General features: G+C 37.9%; 1 protein-coding gene across 5 annotated transcripts in view; it reads left to right on the top strand.

Annotated features, from left to right (window-relative positions):
* The window catches only part of PAWR (pro-apoptotic WT1 regulator), a 120,816-nt gene that overhangs the window by 5,789 nt on the left and 90,616 nt on the right, over positions 1-24,411 (top strand). The gene's annotated exons all lie outside the window — the stretch shown is intronic.

Below are 24,411 nucleotides of genomic sequence, written 5' to 3'. Positions count from 1 at the left end.
ATGCTCCAGACTGTCTACCTTTCTGTGTGATGAGTCAGGAGAGAAACTAATAATGACTCAGAGTTGGAGAAAATTTGATTTGTGAATGGGGTAGATGTAGTGTAAACACTGAGACTATTTAGTGTAAAACCTGGGCTGATACTAGCCCAGCTTTCCTAAATGTTTGAGCTCACTGGTAAAGTAAATTGAAATTTTAATATTATCAGGATTTGTACTGAGTTGTCTGAGCTGGGATGCCATTTCTCATAAAAATAATAATTATGTAATTAAAGTAGATGACATTTATGGTGTGCTTATTAAGTACCAGGCACTGTTCTAAGCACTTGACATACATTAGTGCATTTAATTCTCACCACAGCCCTATGGGAAAATGGGGAAGAGAAGGTATGTTACTTGCTTCAGGTCATATATGTAGTGAGAAGTAGATTAGAGATAGTCTGCCCTCACAGTCTTGTCCATGATAAACCATCTTACTACACTTCAGTGTATTACATACTGTATACCTAGTTTAAGATATACAAAGAATATTTTAGTGTTAAATTGTTAGTATATGACTATAGAATTTAAAAATAGCCCTATTTATAGAAGATGGATGAAGTGAGACTTTAATGGAAAATTTTGAGAACAAATGAATATATAAACACTGGCATTAAAATTCTTATTTAAAATCATTATCAAGCTAGTGGCCTGTTTATACTATTTTCTTTCTTTCTTTCTTTCTTTCTTTTTTTTTTTTTTTTTGAGATGGAGTCTTGCTCTGTTGCCCAGGCTGGAGTACAGTGGCATGTGGTGTGATCTCAGCTCACTGCAACCTCCACCTCCCGGGTTCAAGCAATTCTCCTGCCTCAGTCTCCCAAGTAGCTGGGACTGCAGGTGTGCACCACCATGCCCAGCTAATTTTTGTATTTTTAGTAGAGATGGGGTTTCGCCATGTTGGCCAGGCTGGTCTCAAACTTCTGGCCTCAAGTGATCTACCTGCCTCAGCCTCCCAAAGTGCTTGGATTACAGGCGGGAGCCACCAAACCCAGCCTATGTATGCTATTTATTATTTCTGCATTTTTTTTTAGCACCTATAATGTGTGCCAGAAAATAATTATGCCATTTAATAGCAAGGTTGATATAATGTTTTATAAGTATAAAATTATTGGCAAATATTAGGGTTTGACATTTTCTCAGTGCTTTTTTCCTTTTTTAAAAATTGAGATATACTTCACATACAATAAAATTTACCCTTTTAAAGTGTACAGTTCAGTGGTTTTTTAGTATTCACACAGTGTGCTCTTAAGTGCTTTTATATTTTCATCTTTATTTTTCATTATGTTCTTAGAACCTCTGGTCCCTGAGTTTTAGCTTTCCTTTCAGTAAAGTGATATGGTATTCAAATTATGAGACGCCATTAACTTAAAATAATTTAATATCAGCCTTTCCCACTTTACAGAGAAAATGAAATTATGGTAGGATCTCCTCAATTTTAAGTTTCTTAAAACTTGGGCACCTACTGCCATTTGTTTGCAGTGGAGTTTAGTATAATAGGTATTTATTAGGTTGGTGCAAAAGTAATCACAGTTTTTGCCATTGAAAGTAATGGCACCAGCCTAATAATTGGATTACTTTTGCAAAAACCTAACAATTTAACTGAGTGTAATACTTTCACCTTAATTAAATTTTTACATATCTTTCATGGAGATCTGCAAAGCTCTGTCATCTAAACATTTGGGAACATTGATTCAGAGTTAAAAAAAAAAAGGAGTTTCCACTGCTTACCGCTTTAGTTACAGTACTAGAATCAGTGTCCTAAAAGATGTTTCTGGGGGGACCATCTCTACCGGTATCACTTGTGCTGTTTATTTAAAATGCAGATTTCTGGGATCCACCCCAGTCTGCGTTAGGGATGTTATCTGAGAGTCTGCATTTTAACTTGAGTGATTTTGGTACACACTAAAGTTTGGGAAGAACTAACTTAAATACCCTGTACTAGTTTACTGATCCATCAATTGAAATGAATACTGATTATCTAACAGGATTGTTACATGAATTAAATAAAATGATATTTGTGAAAATGTTATAAAAATGCCCAAATCACAAATTGTAGTTACTGTATAGGTTAATTTCCTATGAGGTTGTTAAACATTTTCATTTTTTTCTTCCAATTAAAAACTGTGCATATTTTAACAGACAGGTTGAGCTACTTGGAAATTCAAAGTACTTTAAACATTTATGTAATGTCACATACTTAGTGCAAAATGCTCTGTCTGCTTTGCCTCTTTTCTAGAATTTAGACAAGTCTAGACTACAGAAACACCTCAGATAGTTAATGCGTAATTAGAACTTTACTTTCACTCATTTTTAATTTTTACATATCTTTAAGTGAAAGCATATAATTGTGTTTATAAATGTATTTGATAATTAGCAACTCAGACTTTTGAAGCATTGTGTTTGCCATCTTATCAAACTACTATCAAGTGCAAAAATTTTTCCCATTGATTACAAATCTTACATGTTAGACCTATAGGCATCCTTGACTGGCAATTGATTTTAAACATATTTGGTTAACTGCTGAGTCAACTTTCTGTTTAGATCTTAGGCAATTGTGTTATAGCCATATACCTACATGTATAGAATTGAGCCTCAGCCACCTGTTACATTCTCCTTAGGCTATGTAAAAATACACTGGGCACCATGGCTGAACGAAATTGTAGGAATATTTAAATTCTAAAAGCAGCAAAATCACACACTTCAAAGGTAGAAAGAGCTCCAGCAAGTTCAAATCTTAGCATGTCAGTTGACTAGTAAAATGTTTATTCTGTGATAGTTTTTGGAGATTTTGTCCAGCAAAATTTTGTGGGTCACAGTGTATTTTTCAAGGATAATCTCATTTATTTTAAGTAGTTGAAGAAATAGGGTAGTTGCATTCTGAAAATTAATATTTTGTTAGGTTTTGCTGAAGTGAACAGATAGGAGAGAATTTATATTGTGGATTACAATTCTATGGCAGCTGAAACTTTGTTTTCAGGCTTTTCATAATAAATTCTATGGGGCCAGGCGCCATGGCTCACACCTCTAATCCTAGCACTTTGAGAAGCTAAGGTGGGAGAATCATTTGAGCCCAGGAGGTCGAGGCTGCAGTGAGCCGTGACTGCTGGACTACACTACAGCCTGGGTGACAAAGTGAGACCCTGGCTCAGAAAAACCCACATAAGACAAAACTCTAGGGGTACTAAGAGAATAGGATAAATAAACATAATAATATACAGTTTGAAATATAGAACTGAAACAGATGAAATTAACTTAAAAAGACATCTTTCAGACTAAGCTTATCTATGGTCATGTAAGCAAACTACTTAATATTTTAGAAATTGCAGGTTACATAAAGTATCAATTGATTTTCTATTATTTTGGAGTTTTTTCCAGAATATTTTTAGTAGTATTTAAAAAGAATGTAAATCTCAGAACAGAGTTAACATTCAGAAGATGGTGCTTGAGGAATAGGAATAAAAAGTACGATTATATTAGCTGAAATAATCAAAGAAGTTACTTTTAGGTTTCAAATTCTTGAAAGACTTCTCCATATCCTATAATGTAAGCAAAAGTTGATGCAAATCAAATTTATATAATCCTAATTTTTTTCTGCTAGTAGAAGTAATGTATTAAAAAGGCAATGTGTTCACTGTAGTTCCCTCATGGAAATCCAAGGAAAGGTAGAAAAACCTGTTATCTTATACATATTAATATTTGTGTTTCTATTCTTATTTCTGTGAATCTGCTTGAGAAATGGAACCACACTATCAATTTGTGTGTGTACTTAACCACTCATCATAAGTATTTTTATGATGTTATTCTATAACTTCAAAAATAGGGGTGGATGTGTATTTTTTGTTATATGTTTTTTAGAGACAGGGATCTCGCTTGTTCCCCAGGCTGCAGTACTATGGTGTGATCACTCAGCCTCAAACTCCTGGGCTCAAGCAATCCTTTTGCCTCAGCCTACCAAGCAGCTGAGAGTACAGGCATGAGCCACCATGTCCAGTTGGATGCATGTGTTTTGTGCTGTTTGATATTAAAATACTTAACCATTACCTCATTGGGAAAGGACCTTACTGCTTATCTGCCTTATCATGTGGCTTTTTGATTAGCCCATAAATAGTCTTAGATAAATAGCCCTTTCCTTTCCTCCCTTCCCCTCCCCTCCCCTCCCCTCCCCTCTTCTCCTTTTTTCTGAGACAGGGTCTCTGTCACCCAGGCTCAGTGCAGTGGCACGATCATGGCTCACTGCAGACTCAACCTCCTGAGTTCAAGAGATCCTCCCACGTGAGCCTCCTGAGTAGCTAGGACTGCAGGCTTGCACCACCACATGGGGCTAATTTTTTAATTTGTTTGTAGAGATGGGGTCTCACTATGTTGCTGGTCTTGAACTCTTACACGCAAGTGCTCCTCTCACCTTGGCCTCTGAAAGTGATATTGGGATTACAGGTGTGAGCCACTCCACCTGGCCTATTTTTTTCTTTTCATATATTGTGTTTCCTGAAACACTGCTGAGGAATAGTGTTTGTGCCATTGAAAGAGTCTCATAGGTTCAGATAATTGTGAAGGATGACCAGAGGTTTTTTCTTTTTTTAAACCTCTATAACCTTTGATTTCACTGGGAAATTGATGGTTAGAGCTGCAGTAGTTATAAATGTATGTATGCTGTAGCTCAAATAAGTTCCTGAAACTCATCATGGTATGCAAAATTGTGCAGTAAAAACTGTAGGGCATATGTGAAAACGGAGTTTGGGGCATAACACTCAAAAACTTTGTCAATAGCATTTAAAAAGATAGAAACCTAATAAAAACTAGCAGTTTCACACATGTTAAATGCTTAATAAGTACATAAATACTACAACAAATATGACACTTTACTTTGAAAGATACCTAAACTTTTCAAAAAGTGTGTGTTAGAAGGATTCCAGCTTGTGAATTACTGTAAAATGGTAGGAGGAAGGTTATCTGAAATTGGAGTGAGAGTGTTACACCAGATGTGGATGGGTAGCTCATAACGTAAGCAGTGAACTGAGGTAACTGGCAGATGCTTGAGGTGTGTATGCATATATTTCTACTTGATTGGCTTGCAGTTATCTGTGCCTGCTGAGCATTTCTTGCATTTGAACATAAGCAAACACAGAATTAGTGTTATTCTTAACTTGTTCCCTAACATATGTTCATATCAGTGGCATTGGGACAAATCCATGTTTTTCTAAACAAATGTTATAGTGCATATATGTCTACCCATACATAGATATCTGTATCCCCATCAATCTATCTAAAATATGTAAAACGTTGTAAAAACATAGAAAACAATGGCTTGGGAAGATCAATCCAAGTAATGACATAGAGGAAAGGTATAGGAAGCGGAGAAATGGGAGTACTCATATAAGAGTATACTAATAATGATTGCTAGGGGAATGGTGGTAGAAAAGGAAAGGAAGGATAGATTTCAGAGATATTTCATTGGCATTAAAAATTACATAACTGGATGTTTTGAGCTGGAAAAGTCTTAAGAGATCATCCAGCCCATTACAAAAAACAAAACATTAATGTAGTCTTTCCAGAAAGCTTTTACCTCAAAACTTAAGTTGCATTTCAACCTCAACCTTTTTCCTCTAGCTGAGTCTAGCATATCCCCCACTGCTCCTGGCCCCACCAGGCTAATACTACCGCCATATCAGGGATTTTATTTTATTACCTCTTAAATACTCAGCCTCTACCTCCTGGTTCATCTTGTCATGCAGAAATGTTCCTTTAATTTTGCTTTACCTTCAGCTTACTGTTTTTTCTCCATAATTGGTTAGTTTCTTAAAGGCAACATTTTCACCTGCTGACTATTCATTTCTTACTACTGTATTGAAATTCATCTCTCTAAGGTTGCTTGTGACCTTTTTTTAATACCAGTGCCACCAAACTTGTGACCTCTTAATTGCCAAATGTGACAGCTTCTTTCATTCCATTTGTTCTCTCTGTAGCAATTGCCCTTGTCACTCCTCTCATATGCTGCAGCATTTTTTATAGATTCTTTTATAAGAATCTATATATAAATGTTTCTTCAGAAACATTTGAATGCCTGTTGTGTGCCCCAGGCTCAGTGCTGTGTGATAGAAAATATTCACCAGTCTTTAAGGAACTTCTAATCTTTCAGGGAAAAAGATAAATAATTAGAGTTTAGTATATTAATAACTATGATGGAGAAAAGAGCAAAGTACTGAACTAGCACAGAAAAGGGGGCCATGGGCCGGGCACAGTGGCTTTCACCTGTAATCTCAGCAGATTGGGAGACTTAGGCAGGGGGATTGCTTGAGCCCAGGAATTTTAGGCTGCTGTTAGCTATGATAATGCCACTGCACTTCAGCGTGGGTGACAGAGTGAGACCTTGTCTCTAACCACCACCCTGTGCCCCCTCCCCCCCCCACCAAAAAAAAAACCCTAAAGGGAGCCATTAATTAAGGAAGTCAATAAAGGCTTTACATAAGATGAGGTGGTATTATGCTTTAGGTCTCAGTTGGTAAGAAAGATTCTCCAAGTGAAGAGGGGAACAGGGTAACATTTCAGGTAGAGCAAATAGCATGTACAAAGGCACAGAACTGGGAAGTAATAGAAATAATAACTTTATATTGCATGCCTGCTGTATGTCCAGAACTGCACAGAGGGCTTTCCATGGGTTACATCTAATCTTCACATTAAGTCATGAGGTAGGTTTTTTATATTTATCATTTTACAGGATGAGGAAGTTGAGCCTCAAAGAAGTTACGACTTGCCCAAAGGCCATCCTGGCAGAACTTGGCTTTGACTCCAGGTCTGTTTGGGTGCCAGTGCCCACACATTGGTTATCATTGTTGGAAATAAGCAGGATATGTTCTAACAGAGGAAATGGTGATGTTCAGAAAATTCATGATGGGGAGTGAATGGAGAACAGTTAAAGAGGATTGATATGGACCAATTGTGTTGGATTTTAATGCCATGCCAAAGAATTCAGACTTTATTCTGCTGTTCAGTATTGTTGACTGGGTACTTCCTTCCTCTGTCCATATCTGTTTATACAATAACTTTCACAGGTTTTGGAAAGAAAACAGTTTTGTCTGCCTAATTTGAAATCACTAAAAGGATTTTCTTGTTCAGAGGCAGATATTCAAAAGTAGTAAACAACACAAAATACTGTGAAAATCACGTATAGTACAATAAACCAAAATTTCCATATGCATTAAAAAGAAACTAGAGGATAGGATCTAAACAAAGTTGTACCAAGTGATTTCTTTTGATGACAAAAATAATTATATAATGAATAAATTTGAGAATGAGTATTTGGGGTAGAGGACAGATGCAGTGGAGGTGTGGAACTCCAGTGATACTAAATTGCTAGAGTTTGATTGTAGTGTAATCATGGAGAAGTTTATAGCCTAACGTTATCCCTGAGTTTGTCTTTTGCCCTGCCTTTAATATAAAACCAGTTTATTGCATTCTGATTCTTCTAGTTCATTCTGTAATACAGATGGTAGGAATACAGGTGCTTAAGGATGGGAATTGCCTTTGAATTTTTCTCAGTGTATTACTTGTTTAACTTCTACAAGTGTTTTCTCCCTCCATACTTCCCTACCTTCGCAGTAGTATCTTCGAGGAACTCAAGGGCATCTCGAAACCGTGTTTTAGGAATAGTGTTCAGAAAATTTCAAATAAAATAGCAAATCTAGGATTCTGCAAAAATCAGCTATAGAATATTACTTATAAATTTAACAAATTTTCTTCCATTTTTATTTTTATACATTGGGATTATATTCTATGTACATTCTTATAACCTGCCTTTAAACTTAACATTGTCTTATTATTTCATTTTAAGCTTTTTTTAAAAGGAGAAATGTTATTACTTTTTTTGTTGTTTCATAAACACTTTTGTTTCATAATCATTTTCATTGGATAGTGATTCTGACTATCCAGTGATAAATAGTACTTTATATTTTTGGAATACAATTCTTTGAAGCCACCCACAAAATAAATGTATTTATATATCCAGAAATTTAATCATTCTACAGATATTTTTACAACATTTTTGTTATCAGTATCTTTACAAACATCATAGATGTGTTACTCTTATGGCTACAGAATATTCTCTAATTTGGATGTTCCGGTATAGCTAGCATACATTTACTACTTTGTTAGTACATGTTAGACGCTACACTAGGCCTTTTGAATGCTTGAGTTAATACAGCTGTTCTGTTACCAGCACTGCCAGGATTTGGACAACTCTAATTTTGTCCTTGAGTACTTTATACTCTAACTCAGAAAAACAAGATTATATAGGACAATTCTCGAACATTAAAAAATTAGTATAATAAAATGTTAAATGTTAGGTCATACTCTTGGTACAGATATTTGAGAGATTCCTGGAGGATTGAATGGTCCAGGTAATTTTGTGGAGGGAATGTGAGATTTGAACTGAATCTTGAAGGACTGATAAGAAATGCACAGGTGAAGAGGAGAGTTCTATTGCAGGCTGTGAAAGCAGAGTGGGCAGTAGTACAAAGGTGAGAATTAGTAACCTGATTGGGGTAGACGGCTTATGTTAGGAAATAGTAGGTGTTTCCAGAGCCAAGATGGCGGAATAGGAACAGCTCCAGTCTACAGCTCCCAGCCTGAGCGACACAGAAGACAGGTGATTTCTGCATTTCTGTTTGAGGTACCGGTTTCATCTCACTAGGGAGTGCCAAACAGTGGTTGCAGGACAGTTGGTGAAGCGCACTGTGTGCCAGCCGAAGCAGGGCCAGGCATTGCCTCACTCCGGAAGCGCAAGGGGTCAGGGAGTTCCCTTTCCTAGTCAAAGAAAGGGGTAACAGACGGCACCTGGAAAATCGAGTCAGTCCCACCCTAATACTGCGCTTTTCCAACGGGCCTGGAAAACGGCACACTAGGAGATTGTGTCCCGCTCCTGGCTCGGAGGGTCCTATGCCCACAGAGTCTCGCTGATTGCTAGCACAGCAGTCTGAGATCAAGCTGCAAGGCGGCAGCGAGGCTGGGGGAGGGGCGCCCGCCATTGCCCAGGCTTGCTTAGGTAAACAAAGCAGCCAGGAAGCTCGAACTGGGTGGAGCCCACCACAGCTAAAGGAGGCCTGCCTGCCTCTGTAGGCTCCACCTCTGGGGGCAGGGCACAGACAAACAAAAAGTCAGCAGGAACCTCCACAGACTTAAATGTCCCTGTCTGACTGACAGCTTTGAAGAGACTAGTGGTTCTCCCAGCACACAGCTGGAGATCTGAGAACGGACAGACTGCCTCCTAAAGTGGGCCCCTCACCCCCGAGCAGCCTAACTGGGAGGCACCCCCCAGTAGGGACAGACTGACACCTCACTCGGCCGGGTACTCCTCTGAGACAAAATTTCCAGAGGAACTATCAGACAGCTGAATTTGTGGTCTCACGAAAATCCGCTGTTCTGCAGCCACCGCTGCTGACACCCAGCCAAACAGGGTCTGGAGTGGACCTCTAGTAAACTCCAACAGACCTGCAGCTGAGGGTCCTGTCTGGTAGAAGGAAAACTAACAGACAGAAAGGACATCCACACCAAAAACCCATCTGTACATCACCATCATCAAAGACCAAAAGTAGATAAAACCACAGAGATGGGGAAAAAACAGAGCAGAAAAACTGGAAACTCTAAAAAGCAGAGCACCTCTCCTCCTCCAAAGGAACGCAGTTCCTCACCAGCAACGGAACAACGCTGGATGGAGGATGACTTTGACGAGTTGAGAGAAGAAGACTTCAGACCATCAAACTACGCTGAGCTACGGGAGGAAATTCAAAACAATAGGAAAGAAGTTAAAAACTTTGAAAAAAAATTAGAAGAATGGATAACTAGAATAACCAATGGAGAGAAGGGCTTAAAGGAGCTGATGGAGCTGAAAGCCAAGTTTCGAGAACTACGCGAAGATTGCAGAGGCCTCGGTAGCAGATGCGATCAACTGGAAGAAAGGGTATCGCTGATGGAAGATGAAATGAATGAAATGAAGCGAGAAGGGAAGTTTAGAGAAAAAAGAATAAAAAGAAATGAACAAAGCCTCCAAGAAATTTGGGACTATGTGAAAAGACCAAACCTACGTCTGATTGGTGTACCTGAAAATGACGGGGAGAATGGAACCAAGTTGGAAAACACTCTGCAAGATATTATCCAGGAGAACTTCCCCAATCTAGCAAGGCAGGCCAACATTCAGGTTCAGGAAATACAGAGAACGCCACAAAGATACTCCTCGAGAAGAGCAACTCCAAGACACATAATTGTCAGATTCACCAAAGTTGAAATGAAGGAAAAAATGTTAAGGGCGGCCAGAGAGAAAGGTCGGGTTACCCACAAAGGGAAGCCCATCAGACTAACAGGGGATCTCTTGGCAGAAACTCTACAAGCCAGAAGAGAGTGGGGGCCGATATTCAATATTCTTAAAGAAAAGAATTTTCAACCCAGAATTTCATATCCAGCCAAACTAAGCTTCATAAATGAAGGAGAAATAAAATACTTTACAGACAAGCAAACGCTGAGTGATTTTGTCACCACCAGGCCTGCCCTAAAAGAGCTCCTGAAGGAAGCACTAAACATGGAAAGGAACAACCGGTACCAGCCCCTGCAAAAACATGCCAAATTGTAAAGACCATCAAGGCTAGGAAGAAACTGCATCAACTAACGAGCAAAATAACCAACTAACATCATAATGACAGGATCAGATTCACACATAACAATATTAACGTTAAATGTAAATGGGCTAAATGCTCCAATCAAAAGACACAGACTGGCAAACTGGATAAGGAGTCAGGACCCATCATTGTGCTGTATTCAGGAAACCCATCTCACGTGCAGAGACACACATAGACTCAAAATAAAGGGATGGAGGAAGTTCTATCAAGCAAATGGAAAACAAAAAAAGGCAGGGGTTGCAATCCTAGTCTCTGATAAAATAGACTTTAAACCAACAGAGATCAAAAGAGACAAAGAAGGCCATTACATAATGGTAAAGGGATCAGTTCAACAACAAGAGCTAACTATCCTAAATATACATGCACCCAACACAGGAGCACCCAGATTCATGAAGCAAGTCCTGACTGACCTACAAAGGGACTTAAACTCCCACACAATAATAATGGGAGATTTTAACACCCCACTGTCAACATCAGACAGATCAACGAGACAGAAAGTTAAGAAGGATATCCAGGAATTGAACTCAGCTCTGCACAAAGTGGACCTAATAGACATCTACAGAATTCTCCACCCCAAATCAACAGAATATACATTTTTTTCAGCACCACATCACATCTATTCCAAAATTGACCACATAGTTGGAAGTAAAGCTCTCCTCAGCAAATGTAAAAGAACAGAAATTATAACAAACTGTCTCTCAGACTACAGTGCAATCAAACTAGAACTCAGGATTGAGAAACTCACTCAAAACCGCTCAACTACATGGAAACTGAACAACCTGCTCCTGAATGACTACTGGGTACATAATGAAATGAAGGCAGAAATAAAGATGTTCTTTGAAACCAACGAAAACAAAGACACAACATACCAGAATCTCTGGGACACATTCAAAGCAGTGTGTAGAGGGAAATTTATAGCAGTAAATGCCCACAGGAGAAAGCCGGAAAGATCCAAAATTGACACCCTAACATCACAATTAAAAGAACTAGAAAAGCAAGAGCAAACACATTCAAAAGCTAGCAGAAGGCTAGAAATAACTAAAATCAGAGCAGAACTGAAGGAAATAGAGACACAAAAAACCCTTCAAAAAATTAATGAATCCAGGAGCTGGTTTTTTGAAAAGATCAACAAAATTGATAGACCGCTAGCAAGACTTATAAAGAAGAAAAGAGAGAAGAATCAAATAGATGCAATAAAAAATGGAAAAGGGGCTATCACCACCGATCCCACAGAAATACAATCTACCATCAGAGAATACTACAAACACCTCTATGCAAATAAACTAGAAAATCTAGAAGAAATGGATAAATTCCTCGACAAATACACCCTCCCAAGACTAAACCAGGAAGAAGTTGAATCTCTGAATAGACCAATAACAGATTCTGAAGTTGTGGCAATAATCAGTAGCTTACCAACCAAAAAGAGTCCAGGACCTGATGGATTCACAGCCGAATTCTACCAGAGGTACAAGGAGGAACTGGTACCATTCCTTCTGAAACTATTCCGATAGATAGAAAAAGAGGGAATCCTCCCTAACACATTTTATGAGGCCAGCATCGTCCTGATACCAAAGCCTGGCAGAGACATAACCAAAAAAGAGAATTTCAGACCAATATCCTTGATGAACATTGATGCAAAAATCCTCAATAAAATACTGGCAAACCGAATCCGGCAGCACATCAAAAAGCTTATACACCATGATCCAAGTGGGCTTCATCCCTGGGATGCAAGGCTGGTTCAACATACGCAAATCAATAAATGTAATCCAGCATATAAACAGAACCAAAGACAAAAACCACATGATTATCTCAATAGATGCAGAAAAGGCCTTTGACAAAATTCAACAACCCTTCATGCTAAAACCTCTCAATAAATTAGGTATTGATGGGACGTATCTCGAAATAATAAGAGCTATCTATGACAAACCCACAGCCAATATCATACTGAATGGGCAAAAACTGGAAGCATTCCCTTTGAAAACTGGCACAAGACAGGGATGCCCTCTCTCACCACTCCTATTCAACATAGTACTGGAAGTTCTGGCCAGGGCAATCAGGCAGGAGAAGGAAATAAAGGGTATTCAATTAGGAAAAGAGGAAGTCAAATTGTCCCTGTTTGCAGATGACATGATTGTATATCTAGAAAACCCCATTGTCTCAGCCCAAAATCTCCTTAAGCTGATTAGCAACTTCAGCAAAGTCTCAGGATACAAAATCAATGTACAAAAATCACAAGCATTCTTGTACACCAATCACAGACAAACAGAGAGCCAAATCATGAGTGAACTCCCATTCACAATTGCTTCAAAGAGAATGAAATACCTAGGAATCCAACTTACAAGGGATGTGAAGGACCTCTTCAAGGAGAACTACAAACCACTGCTCAGTGAAATAAAAGAGGATACAAACAAATGGAAGAACATTCCATGCTCATGGGTTGGAAGAATCAATATCGTGAAAATGGCCATACTGCCCAAGGTAATTTATAGATGCAATGCCATCCCCATCAAGCTACCAATGACTTTCTTCACAGAATTGGAAAAAACTACTTTAAAGTTCATATGGAACCAAAAAATAGCCCGCATCGCCAAGTCAATCCTAAGCCAAAAGAACAAAGCTGGAGGCATCACGCTACCTGACTTCAGACTATACTACAAGGCTACAGTAACCAAAACAGCATGGTACTGGTACCACAACAGAGACAGAGATCAATGGAACAGAACAGAGCCCTCAGAAATGATGCCGCATATCTACAACTATCTGATCTTTGACAAACCTGACAAAAACAAGAAATGGGGAAAGGATTCCCTATTTAATAAATGGTGCTGGGAAAACTGGCTAGCCATATGTAGAAAGGTGAAACTGAGTACCTTCCTTACACCTTATACAAAAATTAATTCAAGATGGATTAAAGACTTAAATGTTAGACCTAAAACCATTAAAATCCTACAAGAAAACCTAGGCAATACCATTCAGGACATAGGCGTGGGCAAGGACTTCATGTCTAAAACACCAAAAGCAATGGCAAGAAAAGCCAAAATTGACAAATGGGATCTAATTAAACTAAAGAGCTTCTGCACAGCAAAAGAAACTACCATCAGAGTGAACAGGCAACCTACAGAATGGGAGAAAATTTTTGCAACCTACTCATCTGACAAAGGGCTAATATCCAGAATCTACAATGAACTCAAACAAATTTACAAGAAAAAAACAACCCCATCAAAAAGTGGGAAAGGACATGAACAGACACTTCTCAAAAGAAGACATTTATGCAGCCAAAAAACACATGAAGAAATGCTCCTCATCACTGGCCATCAGAGAAATGCACATCAAAACCACAGTGAGATACCATCTCACACCAGTTAGAATGGCCATCATTAAAAAATCAGGAAACAACAGGTGCTGGAGAGGATGTGGACAAATAGGAACACTTTTACACTGTTGGTGGGACTGTAAACTAGTTCAACCATTGTGGAAGTCAGTGTGGCGATTCCTCAGGGATCTAGAACTAGAAATACCATTTGACCCAGCCATCCCATTACTGGGTATATACCCAAAGGACTAGAAGTCATGCTGCTATAAAGACACACACACACGTATGTTTATTGCGGCACTATTCACAATAACAAAGAGTTGGAACCAACCCAAATGTCCAACAACGACAGACTGGATTAAGAAAGTGTGGCACATATACACCATGGAATACTATGCAGCCATAAAAAATGAAGAGTTCGTGTCCTTTGTAGGGACATGGATGAAACTGGAAAACATCATTCTCAGTAAACTATCGCTAGGACAAAAAACCAAACACCACGTGTACTCACTCATAGGTGAGAATTGAACAGTGAGAACTCATGGACACAGGAAGGGGAACATCACACTCCGGAGACTGTTGTGGGGTGGGGGGAGGGGGGAGGGACAGCATTAGGAGATATACCTAACGCTAAATGACGAGTTAATGGGTGCAGGAAACCAACATGGCACATGGATACATATGTAACAAACCTGCACATTGTGCACATGTACCCTAAAACCTAAGGTATAATAATAATAAAAAAAAAACGGAAATAGGAGGTGAAACTGAGGGAGCAGAATAGTGAAGGATCTTAAAAATAAGCCCGAAGGTTTTTGGTTTGATGTATCCGGCTACAGGAGAACTTGAGCAGGATATGTTCATATTGTGAGAGCAAAATTTTAATAAGATCAACTATTGGGCTGTGGTACACAGAGCAGACTAGAAGAAAGAGAGAATAGAAGTAAGGAGATTAGTTGACATACTCTAGTTGGGAAGATACTGTGTGTGAAATTACAGAACACTATAGCAGAGAATACAGTTCATTAATATGTTTTCAGTTTTATGACTATTTAATTGACTGTTAGTGTCTTCAGTTGGAGTACATAGGGGAGCTTATTATCTTGAGTCACATGATAATTTGAAAGATTGATTAAATCAGAAATTGCTGATACTACAAGCTGGCTTTTAGAATATTTTATTAATTATGGGTAAAGAAAGGTATTTGTACTTCTGAATAAGCAGGCCATATTAATATGAGATTACACTTATGTGCTTTTTGAGCCTGGTACTATTCTAAGTCCTTTACATTTATTAACTCATTAAATTTTTTAGAACAGCTCTAGACAGGTCACTGCTATTATTATTTCTATTTTATAGGTCAGGAAAGCAAAGCATTGAGAAGTTCACATTTCCGATTTGAGAAATTAGTTGCTAACTTTGCACTTGCCTCCATTCTTGATTTTTTTTTTTTTCCTCTGTTTCCAACTTCATAATGGGATCAAGGTCACTTTTTTCTCCTGTGCTTCCGGCTTCACAATGGGGTCAGTGTCACCTTTTAAATACTAGCCTGAGCAAAACAAATATATTAAGCTTGCTATTATTATTTTTTTTCTTTCCAACTTTTATTTTAGATTCACGGGGTACATTTGCAGGTTTGCTGCATGGGTAAATTTCATGTTGTGAGGGTTTGGTGTACAGATAATTTTGTTACCCAGGTAATAGCATAGTACCCATAATATCCTTACCCTCCTCCCACCCTCCACTGTTAAGTAGGCCCAGTGACTATTGTTTCCTTCTTTGCGTCCATGTGTACTTAATATTTAGCTCCGACTTATAACTGAAAACATGCAGTAGTTGGTTTTCTGTTCCTGCATTAATGTGCTTAGGATAATGGCCTCTAGCTCCATCTATATTGCTGCAAATGACATGACCTTGTTCTTTTTTATGGCTGTGTAGGATTCCATGGTGTTTATGGACCACATTTTCTTTATCCAACTGTTGATGGGGATCTAGGCTGATTACTTGTCTTTGCTATTGTGAATAGTGCTGCGATGAACATGTGCATGCATGTGTCTTCATGGTAGAATGATTTATTTTATTTTTATTTTTATATTTGAGAGACAGGGTCTTGCTCTGTCACCCAGGTTGGAGTGCAGTGGCATGATCCTAGCTTACTGCAACCTCCACCTTCGAGGCTCAAGTGATCCTCCCCACCTCAGCCTCCCGAGTAGCTGTGAACACAAGTGCGCCACCATGCCCAGCTAAAATTTTTTGTATTTTTAGTAGAGACAGAGTTTTGCCATGTTGCCCAGGCTGGTCTTGAACTCCTGAGCCCAAGCGATCCACCCGCCTTGGCCTCTAAAGTGCTGGGATTACAGGCATGAGCTACCGTGCCTGGCCCTATGGTAGAATGATTTCTAGTCCTTTGGGTATATACCCAGTAAAGGGATTGCTGGGTCTGGATGGTAGTTCTGTTTTAAGTTCATTGAGAAATCTCCAAACTGCTTTCCACAGTGGCTGAACTAATTTAAATTCTCATCAGCAGTGTTTGGGTGTTCCCTTTGCTCTGCAACCTCACCAACATCTGTGGATTTTTTGCTTTTTAATAGTAGCCATTCTGACTGGTGTGAGATGGTATCTTATTGTGGTTTTAATTTACATTTCTCAAATGATTAGTCATATTGAGCATTTTTTCATATGCTTGTTTCTACATGTATGTCATGTTTTGAGAAGTGTCTGTTCATGTCCTTTGCCCACTTTTTAATGGGGTCTTTTTTTTTTTTTTGCTTATTGATTTGCTTAAGGTCTCTATAGATTGTGGACATTAGACTTTTGTCGGATGCGTAATTTGCAAATATTTTCTCCCATTCTGTAGATTGTCTTTTTACTCTGTTGATAGTTTATTTTGCTGTTCAGAGGCTCTTTAGTTTGATTAGGTCCCACTTGTCGATTTTTGTTTTGTTTGAATTGCTTTTGGAGTCTTCATCATGAAATCTTTGCCAAGGCTGATGTTCAGATGATATTTCCTAGGTTTTCTTCTAAGGTTTTCATAGTTGCAGGTTTTACATTTAAGCCTTTAGTCCATTTGAATTGATTTTTTTTTTAGTCTGGTGAAAAGAAGGGGTCCAATTTCAGTCTTCTGCATATGGCTAGCCAGTTATCTCAGCACTATTTATCGAATAAGGAGTCCTTTCTCCTTTGCTTGTTATTGTCAGCTTTGTCAAAGATCAGATGGTTGTAGATGTGTAGCTTTATTTCTGGGGTTCTCTGACCTGCTCCATTTGTCCATGTGTCTTGTTTTTATACCAGTATCATGCTCTTTTAGTTACTGTAGCCTTGTAGTATAGTGAAGTCGGGTATTGTGATGCCTCCAGCTTTGTTCTTTTTGCTTAGGATTGTATTGGCTATTTGGGTTCTTTTTTGTTTCCAGATGAATTTTAGAATTTTTTTTTCTAATTGTGCAAATAATGTCGTTGATAGCTTGTTAGGAATAACATTAAATCTGTAAATTGCTTTGGGTAGGGTGGCCATCTTAACAGTACTGATTCTTCCTATCCATGAGCATGGGATGTTTTTCCATTAGTTTGTGTCATCTCTGATTTCTTTCAGCAGTGTTTTGTAGTTCTCATTGTAGAAATCTTTCACCTCCCTGGTTAGCTTATTCCTAGGTGTTCTATTCTTTTTGTGGTTGTTGTGAATGGGATTACATTCTAAGTAGAAGAATTTAACCTTGTGGAGTGCTTATGTGAGGAATAAAAAATGCTACCATAAAGTATATTACCTATTTTTAGCTCTTATTTTAAGTTCTCACAAATCTCAGACCTCTGAGAAGGGAGTGCTGTTTGGCTAGTACTGGGTTACTGAATTTGAAAGAGGAGCCCAGGCTCAGCTCTTTGAGGAGAGGCCTCCAACTGGCTGGTAACGGAGTCACTGAGGGGCACAGTGAGGCTGGTTTCAGCTGTTGCTACTTGAATGAATGCTGCTCTAGTGACTAAGCAAGGCTCAGGTGAAACTGACAGGAACAGGAAGCAAACTTGAAGAACAAATCGCTTCTTCCTTCTCCAGCCTTGCAGTTTCCTTCTCTCTCTTTGTATTGGTAGAGACTAGAAAGAAATATGATTAATTTAGGGCTGGGTGCGGTGGCTCATGCCTGTAATCCCAGCACTTTGGGAGGCTGAGGCGGGTGGATCATGAGGTCAGGAGATCAAGACCATCCTGGCTAACACGGTGAAACCCCGTCTCTACTAAAAATACAAAAAATTAGCCGGTTGTGGTGGCGGGCGCCTGTAGTCCCAGCTACTTGGGAGGCTGAGGGAGGAGAATAGCGTGAACCCAGGCGGCGGAGCTTGCAGTGAGCCAAGATCGTGACACTGCACTCCAGCCTGGGAGACAGATCAAGACTCCGTCTCAAAAAAAGAAATGTGATTAATTTGACTCACTTAATAATGGTTGTGGTAATTGAGAAATTTGACATCTAACTTGATATTTGATAATATTAAGTAATCATTTTTCATTATTTTAGTTGTGATAGTGGTTTAGTGTGTGTTGTAGAAGAATTGTTTTAGAGATATATATTGGTATATTTAGAGAAGAAATGCCTGGGATTTGCTTCCAAATAATATAGGACAGATGGTGGTTGGAAAGTAATAGAAATATAAATGAAATTGATACTTGTTGAAATGGCAGTAATGAACAAATTAGGATTCATTTTATTTTCTCTACTGCTGTATATATTTGAAATACAGAAAAAAAGTAAAATTTTTTTTTTTTTGGTGATACATTCAAGTTAATAAAACTGATTCTCGTTGAGGGGTATGAATGTGATCTAGTACACACAATAAACTTGGTGATAAGTACCTTGGAGAGGATAAAACAGGGAGATAGGCTATAGAGAGTAGAGGCTGCAAAGTGGTGGTAGCACTTTAGGGTTGGCAAGGAAAGCCTCTATATGGAGCAAGGTATTTAGCTGAGATCCAAACTTTGGAAGGAGCCAGTTAGGTAAAAATCAGGGGAAGGAGCTGGGGTAAAAATGTTCTAGGTAGGAGAATCAGAAGAGATTGTGGGGAGAAAGAAAACAAAACAAAACAAAAGTTCTAGGTAGAGGGAACAGACATTACAGAGGTTTTGAGGCAGGAAACTTCAAGTATTCAGCTTAGAGCAAAAGTTGGTTAGGTGAGAAGAGATAAAGACCAGGTCATGGTAGAGTTTGGAGTTTAAGTGCAGTTGAGAGTTGCTTGTTGGTTGAAGCAGAGGAAGTACTTGATCTAATTTTTGTTTCAGAAAGATCAGTTTAGGTTGTAGGTAAAGAATGGGCTCTGTGTATGGGAAGAAGAGAGAGGGCAGACCACTACAGCAATACAGGAGAGAGTGACCAGGTGGGAGGTAGGGGCCATGGAGAGACGGGATTGCGTATGGAATATGTTTTAGAGGTAGAGCTGACAGCACTTTCTGTGAGAAGCAGAACAATCAAAATGATAATTAGGTTTTCCTTTAGAGCAATTGGGTGGATGCTTATGCCATTAACTAACAATACTTTACACTACTATTCATGCAGTAAAAGAATGTCATGCAGAAGTATAGCTTTTTAATATTTTTATTTTTAGAGATAGGGTCTTGCTATGTTGCCCATGCTGGCTTTGAGCTCCTGGGCTCAAGTGATCCTCTTGCCTCAGCCTCCCAAGTAACTAGGACTACAGGTGCACAACTGTGCCTGGCTGTAGCCTTTTTGTAGAAATTATGATTGAGCCTCTTTATAAATAATCTTAATATTTTGAGTATATTCTAGGCATTGTTCTAAGTTCATTACATGTATAAGCTTATTTAATTATCATCAAAAATTATATGAACTATTTGTCTTTATATCCCTCATATTGAGGAAACTGAACAATTAACATGGTAAAAAACTTGCCCAGTAAAAAAAAGCATACACCATGACCAAGTACAGTTTATCCTAGGTATGCAAAGCTCGTTCAGCATTTGAAAATCTAATAATGTAATCAATCACATCAACAAGCTACAGAAGAAAAATCTCATATTAATAGATGGAGAAAAAGTATTTGACAAGATCCAATACCCATTCACAGTAAAACTTCTTGGTAAACCAGGAATAGATGGGAATGGCCTCAGTTTGATGAATATCTACAAAAACCTAGAGCCATATATTTGAATTTAGAGAAGCTACTTCTAGCTAACTACACATAAGGGCTGTGTTTCTAGTATAGAATATTGATTAAAACCTTTCCTGTTTTGATTAAATCTAGCCACATGATTCTCCTAGTGAAGGGATTTAATCTTGAAATTGGTGGAATATTTTAGATGGTAAATTGATTAGAGAAAAGAGATTTCAATTATGTTGTCTAGTACTTTCCATTTTGTTGAATTAAAGTTTAAAACACCACCAAACAACTTTAGGCTGTAGTGGAATTTAAAATTAGTATTTGAATATAATGTTTTTCTTTCCTTTTTTTTTTTTTTTTTTTAAGTGCTAAGGTCTTGCTTTTTGCCCAGGCTAGACTCGAACTCCTAGGCTTAAGCAATTCTGCCTCAGCCTCCAGCATAGCTGGGACTAGAGGTTCGTGCTGCTGTGCCTGGCTAATATTTTTCCTTTTTAAGCTAGGTTTTCCTTGACAGTCTATTTTAGTATCCTTAATACTTAGCTCAGTGCTTGACATGTAGGATTAAGAAGGTGGTTCTGTCAACTAGGGAAATAATGAAAAAAAAAGCCCTAAAAAAAAAGTGGCAAACATATTCTGATATGGAAATTATTTCATTTATAAATTGTATTTTCTTCTAAGGTTTTGCTTTAAAATCACAAAATCTTGAAGTACACTTAAAATTTGAAGTTCAGCTTATGATAGCCTTTTTTATTGTGAACTGAAGTTTTAATATTTGATACTAGAGAGTATCTGTCGATAAATTTGTGAAGTTATAAGAAAGGTTCAGTTACAGTAATTGCTATTACCTTGTTATTTTGTAAGTTACTCTTTTTGTAATATTTGCTGTCTCAGGAAATAATTTTTCTAATGTCAGATGGAATTTTCAGAACGAATTGAATGAGATATTTTCAGCATTTTGAAATCTAATGATTTTTCTATGAAGAATTTTTATTCTTATTCATTGCATTTTTTTTCCCAAGAAAAAATGATGTATAATAGTGACACATAAGATAGACATTCTCCTGGTAAAGTATATTACTGTTTTGATTTTATTTTGATTTCAGTAACAGATTTGATAATTTGTTTTTTTAAGCTTTCATTACCTAATTCTGTAATCTTTGAGAATATAATTCAACCAACCAACCAGCCTTTTCTATAATTTAGTAACTTTCCTTGCATTTTTCTCTTGGACTTTGCTTATGTACTGCCAATTAGTTGCTTAAAACTTTTTGTCATTGTTAAAACTGTTTACGTGGCTTTTTAAAATGGGGGAAAAACAATAGAAACATGCTGTGGTGCAACGAATGAATACAGTGTGATTAACAACTTAATTTTTTTTTCTATTTCAAACATCCACCTATCTTTAGCATTTTGTGTACCCTTAGATTAAAAATATTTACCTTTTTCTTAGAAAAGTAACCCATTTAAGAACAAAAAAGGCCAAGCGTGGTGGCTCACGTCTGTAATTCCAGTACTTTGGGAGGTGGAGGAGGGTGGATTGCTTGAGCTTAGGAGTTCGAGACCAGCCTGAGCAACATGGCAAAACCCCATCTCTACTGAAAATACAAAAATTAGCCCAGTATAGTGGTGCACACCTATAGTATGTTTGAACCGGGAGGCAGAGGTTGCAGTATGCCAAGATTGTGCCACTGTACTCCAGCCTGGGCGACAGAGCGAGAGACTATCTTAAAAAAAAAACCCAACAAACAAAAAAAGAATGAATAACTGTTTATTCGTTATAAAAATAACTTATTTAACAGTTTCAGTATATTTTGAAATCTTTTTTTCCATGTATCAGTTGATTTTTTTTTTTTTTTTTTTAAAGAACACGAGAATTACTCAACTAAGTTTAGATTATCTAGATGTTTGTTAGAGTTGCTTTCGTTGGAGGACTTGAAAATGAAGTATGTATAATTTAAGATGGTTATTAGAAAATGAGTTTTTTTAAATATGTTTCTTAGTTATTTAAGGTCTTCAGATACGAAAATCATATGTCCCAAACCAATAATCAAGATATAAGATAATATGGCAAGTTGAAAAGATAGAAACAGTGTATCTTGAAATTTGCATAGTCCTGAGAATAGACATGGCCCTACTCTACAATATGGCTTATTCCCTACCGTGCAGGGAAAGTTCTGAGGCCTCTCTGATTCTTAAATCTATTTTGCAAATTACTTTTTAAGTTCTATTAACATCATTGTACAAGAAACCCTCAATTTAATATTATTAGTTTTATATCCCTAATCTTTACATAATCTGCACTGTGTGGGGAATCTTCTGCATAGCTCATGCCAGTAACTTTTACGGCTATTTTTTAAATATCACCAAGACTGAAGTCATTCAAGCCAAAATGTGAAGACTAAAGTCTTTGATGTATCTGAACAGAAAAAGATAAGTGAAATTATTTAAAAACGTACTCCATTTTTCCTTTCCCTAGCTTTGTTTGTTTTGAACTGTTTTCTTCATAACAGCACACAGTTGGAAGTGCATGTGTGTAACTATGTTTGTATTTGATTGGGCTGAGAGTATTTCCTTCCAGTAGGAATTCCCCAACTTGTTGTCTGGATTCCTCTCCTTATATTTGTATTCTCTATACAGGGGCCCCCAGCCCCTGGGCCGTAGACCCGTACTGGTCCATGACTTGTTAGGAACCAGGCCACACAGCAGGAGGTGAGCAGTGGGCAAGCGAGCAAAGCTTCATCTGTATTTACAGCCATTCCCCATTGCTTGCATTACTGCCTGAGCTCTGCCTCCTGACAGATCAGCGGCACCCTTAGATTCCCATAGAAACACGAACCCTCTTGTGAACTGCGCATGTGAGGGATGTAGGTTGTGCACTCCTTATGAGAATCTAACCAATGTCTGATGATCTGAGGTGGAACAGTTTCATCCAGAAACCATCCTCCCCATTACCCCCCGGTCTATGGAAAAATTGTGTCCCATGAAACCAGTCCCTGGTGCCAAAAAGGTTGGGAACCACTGTTCTATAACTTTCCTTACTTAACTAGTTGTTTTTGTTTCTAATATTTTAGAGGTGAAGAGTTCAGAAGTAAGATAATAGAAGGCCAAAGACAAACTACTTCAGGGCTATTTTGTGAAGCAGAAACAGCACTTCATCAGGTAGTTTTTGTGGGAGGAAGCACTGTTAATGCCCTTAGGCGTAAGGGCAAATGATTCAACTTACCTAAGGAAATACATTTTCTTCTAACTTGAAACATTAAAAACAAAAACAAAACAACCCACAAACTTTTACTATAGAAAAATCAAATGTGGCCAGCACTTTGGGAGGCTGAGGTGGGCAGATCACGTGAGGTCGGGGATACTAGACCAGCCTGACCAACATGGAGAAACCCCGTCTCTACTAAAAATACAAAATTAACCGGGCATGGTGGCACATGCCTGTAATCCCAGGTACTCAGGAGGCTGAGGCAGGAGAATCGCTTGAACCCGGGGGTCAGAGGTTGTGGTGAGCCGAGATCATGCCATTGCACTCCAGCCTGGGCAACAAGAGCAAAACTCTGTCTCAAAAAAAAAAAAAACCAAGGAAAAATCAAATGAACAAAAGGAAATAAGATAGTATTATCAACCCTATGTGTGAACATGTTAACTAGCTTCAGTTATTTTTAATTTATGGCTCATCTTTATTGATTTCCTCCAATTTTTATTGTTTTGAGGCAATACTGGATATCATTTCATTTGTAGATAGTATGATTTATAAAAGATAAGGACTCTTATTTTTAAAAGATAACTACATTCCAGTATTACATGTAAATAATAATTCATTAATATCAAGTGTCCAATCAGTGCCCAAATTTTCATGGGTATCTCATATGTCTTTTATATTTTGTCCAAATAAGATCTATACATTATAATTGCTTTCAGTGTCTCTTGTAATCTTTACATTCTTCCTGTATTATTTTTTCACAGTTTATCTATTGAATAAAGCTGCTTGTTTCTCACAGCCTGGATTTTGCTGAATGCATCCCTGTGGTCTTGTTTAATGTAATCCTGTAAACTATTTCCTATAATTTGGTAAATTTAGATTTAAACTAGAGGTTTGATCAGATCCATTCATTATTATTATTATTTTGACAAGGATACATTATATGTGGTATTTTGTACTTCCATCAGGAGGAATAAAAGTCTAGTCAGCTCTTTTTCTATGTCAGCAATCACTGGTAAATTGCCTGGATCAGCTGTCAACTCAAAATATTAATATCTGAGACAGGTGTCAGTCAATTTCGAAAATTTATTTTGCCAA

The sequence above is a fragment of the Symphalangus syndactylus genome, chromosome 13 (assembly GCF_028878055.3).
Source record: "Symphalangus syndactylus isolate Jambi chromosome 13, NHGRI_mSymSyn1-v2.1_pri, whole genome shotgun sequence".
Lineage (NCBI taxonomy): Eukaryota > Metazoa > Chordata > Mammalia > Primates > Hylobatidae > Symphalangus > Symphalangus syndactylus.
The sequence above is the reverse complement of the archived record's forward strand: the minus strand, read 5'-3'. Positions and strand labels throughout refer to the sequence as shown.